Source organism: Lithobates pipiens, unplaced genomic scaffold (genome assembly GCF_037356315.1).
Source record: "Lithobates pipiens isolate NorthernLeopardFrog02 unplaced genomic scaffold, aLitPip1_a1.2 Scaffold_22, whole genome shotgun sequence".
Lineage (NCBI taxonomy): Eukaryota > Metazoa > Chordata > Amphibia > Anura > Ranidae > Lithobates > Lithobates pipiens.
This window is the reverse complement of record NW_027507784.1, coordinates 315,804,963-315,808,655: the sequence shown is the minus strand read 5'-3', so window position 1 is coordinate 315,808,655 and position 3,693 is coordinate 315,804,963. Positions and strand designations below refer to the sequence as shown.

The 3,693-nt window shown below is 46.0% G+C and overlaps 1 long non-coding RNA gene across 1 annotated transcript; it reads left to right on the top strand.

Annotated features, from left to right (window-relative positions):
- Positions 1-1,906: 1,906 nt before the first annotated feature.
- Positions 1,907-3,141, top strand: LOC143925535 (uncharacterized). The gene is made up of 2 exons (XR_013262033.1): positions 1,907-2,246; positions 2,840-3,141. It is a non-coding gene; the product is annotated as an uncharacterized LOC143925535 (long non-coding RNA).
- The last annotated feature ends 552 nt before the right edge of the window (positions 3,142-3,693 follow it).

The window sequence follows — 3,693 nt, the reverse complement described above, 5'->3', positions numbered from 1 at the left end:
CGGCGAACGTTCGGTTTCGCGAACGTTTGGGTCCGTTCGCATTTCGCTTTCGCGAAACGTCCCGTCGGAAGTTCGTCCATCACTATTGGTGACGATCTGGTCTGAGTATTTCATAAACTGCTGATCTACTGGTATTTTCACACACAACCATCTCTCGGGTTTACAGAGAATGGTCCGAAAAAGAGAAAATATCAAGCGAGCGGCAGTTGTGTGGAGGAAAATGCCTTGTTGAGGTCAGAGGAGAATGGGCAGACTGGTTCCAGATGATGGAAAGGCAACAGTAACTGAAATAACCACTCGTTACAACCAAGGTATGCAGAATATCAGCTCTGAATGTGCAACACTTCGAACCTTGAAGCAGATGAGCCACAGCAGCAGAAGACCACACCGGGTGCCACTCCTGTCAGCTAAGAACAGAAAACTGAGGCTACAATTCGCACAGGATCACCAAAATTGGACAATAGAAAATTGGAAAAACGTTGTCTGATTTGATGAGTCTCGATTTCAGCTGCAACATTCAGATGGTGGGGTCAGAATTTGGTTTAAACAAGATAAAAGCATGGATCCATCCTGCCTTGTATCAATGGTTTGGGCTGGTGGTGGTGCTGTAATGGTGTGGAGGGGATATTTTCTTGGCACACTTTGGGCCCCTTGGTACCAACTGAGCATCGTTTAAACCCCACGGCCTACCTGAATATTGTTGCTGACCACTTTATGACTACAGTGTCCCCATCTTCTGATGGCTCCTTCCAGCAGGATAATGCCCCATGTCACAAAGCTCCAATCATCTCACCACAGTTTTTTTGACATGACAATGAGGTCACTGTACTCCAGTGGCCTCCACAGTCACCAGATCTCATCCAATAGAGCACCTTTGGAATGTGGTGGAACGGGAGATTTGCATCATGGATGTGCAGCTGACAAATCTGCAGCAACTGCGTGATGCTATGATGTCAATATGGAGCAAAATCTCAGAGGAATGTTTCCAACACCGTGTTGAATCTATTCCATGAAGAATGAAAGCAGTTCTGAAGGCAAAAGTGGGTCCAACCCGGTACTAGCAAGCACAGGTGTGCACAGCTTATTTCATTAGGGTGTGCACCCCAAAGTCATGGCAAATTGTGGGCTGGCCAAATTGCATTTACAGTGGGAGGGGCTTAAAGAGGCGTGATTACATTTTTTTAAAAAAGCCTCCCTGTGCCCATAAAATATGCTTTTGGTCTTCCCTCCCCCAGAAGGGTTCTTTCACACTGATGCGGTGCTGTTTTCTCTGAGATTTAGCCTGGATTGGCAAGACACTGGGATTTAATTCAAATCTCAGTATGGTCCCGCCCAATCCAAGGCAGTTGGGAAGTAAGCGCATGGGTTGATTAGGGTGTGCCCAGGCACACCCAGCACACCCTGTGCGCACGCCTATGCTAGCAAGGTGTACCTAAATAAGGTGGCCAGTGAGTGTATTTTACATATAGATACCTTGTTTATTCATTGTTTAAAAATATTCTGCTTTTAAAATATGTTGAACCTCTTTTTAAAAAAGAAATCGCAGGGGGCTCACTTTAAAATCTGTAAAATTAAAAAAAAATATATATAAAAGAATTGGCGAAGTGCTATTGTCTATGATGGTCAGATCACATTGCTGTTTTTCACACGACCTAGCTTTACTAAAGAGAGTAAATTGCCTATTTCTGGCTTAGCACGCTTTAAAAATAATTAATATATAATAAAAAATATTGCAACAAAAAATACTGAAATAAAAAATATTGCAGGAGGAGGGCTCCTTTAAATGCCTACCAAGCTCTGTGTTTCCAGCTGTGCCGGCATTCCTCGTCCCTGAGCCGGAATCCAGCTGGTGAAGGGAAGTCCCCCGAGACGCGGCTTTGTTTTTGTGTTTGGCTGTGTACAGGGACGGCTGCAGTTGCCGGTGCTAATTACAGTGATGAGGCGCAGCGGCGCTCGCTGGCACTTGCACTCCAGACCCTTGATGGGCGACCTTTGCTGACATTCTGACTAGTCACTTTCCGAAAATGTCACAAGAGTGACATTTATCCAACAGGCAGAGTGTGGCGGTACGGTCAGCGCGCCGGGAAGGACGTGAGCATCGCCGTGTGACTTGGGACAGAACGAAGGAGTGTGCGATATTCTGGAACAAAGGGATCTCTGATGCACCAGCCACAGCAAGCAGATGTTCTGTAGAGGGGATCCACACCATTGTAGCCTGCTGTGAGCTGAGGAAAAGTATGGCGGTGGTACGTATCCCCTGACAGCCAATCAAATTTCACTTTACCAAAGTCATATCAGAAATATATTTTTTAATCCAGATTTTTTTTTTTCATTTTCAACAATTTTAATTTCTACAGGTAATACAGGGGTGACATGATGACGCCACAGCCAATGGTGGCAGCTTGAATATTACTAGGACCAGGGCTGCTGTCAGAAATCATGGGGCCCCGTACAGCCTTCCTGAGATGAGGCCTCCCAACCCTAACTCCACCCCCCAACCCGGGGTGCAGCAGAACAGCAGCCCTGACTTTATCCGCCTATGCACCAAAAATGAAAACAATGTCCCTCCCCTGCTCCCACCTCCTGGGCCCCTCTGTTGACATGATGGAGTCCTGGGAAATGTAATTTAAGCCTTGGTAGACGAGTAGGAGTGGAGGTGGGGTCTAGTAAAATTAATTTATTAATTTAGGCAGAAATTAACAATAAAGCTGCCCTGGGGCCCCTGTTTAGCTGATGAGGCCTGGGCCCAGTACAACAGTGTCAGGGCTGGGTTTAGCTCCTCCTTCTCTGAGCTGGCCACTCAGCTGTCGGCTAATTGCCAGCTCCTATCTCTCCACAGTTACTCAGCTGTTGAGGATATCCTGCTCGTCAGTCCTACCTACTTAAGCCGGCCAGTCCAGAGGAGCTCTGCCTTCGCCTTGGTCAACATCACAGAGACGCTCTCCTGCATTCCTGTTAAAAGACTTGCTTGGATGACATCCCTTCTGGCTCCAGATCCTGCATGCTGTATTACTATGCTCATCTCCGTCTCCCTGTCGTTTGGCTTGTCTGACTATCCGTTCCGGTTCCTGAACTCTGGCTATGTTTTGACTACTTTTGTTCTATTTACTTTTATTATTAAACAAGTGGGATTTAACTGTACTTCTGTCTCAGTCTGATTTCATGGTTTCTGACCAACAGGACTAGATGTACTGCCTTATCAGTGGTCCTGGACGTTTAGTCCCTGCATCGCAGCTGCTCCCAGCCCACCACCATACCACATCAAGAGAAAGAATGGGACCACAGCAGTCCCGCTACAAGACATTCCTAAAAAAATCAAATACAATTAGGTAAAAATTTTGGATAAATAAAAAGTGTACAATGTCCAGGGGTGGGGGGCTTGGGAAACTATGATTTTGATGCTTGGCATTTTGCTATTATTTGCCTTCCTAGTTATTACCTTTTGATTATTAAATAATTAATATCCATGATGGGAGGGTTTGAGTCATTTAGAAAAAGGCAACTTGGCTGGGCTGACACCACTGAGTCAACAAAAAAGCTGTGTATTTTTAGTCCACAGCAGATGACATGGCTCCCCAAATCATTACGGACTGTGAAACCTCAGCAGTACCCCAGGCTGATCGCCTCCATGCCACGCCACATTGATGCAGTAATTCATGCAAAACGAGCCCCGACCAAGTATTGAGTGCATAC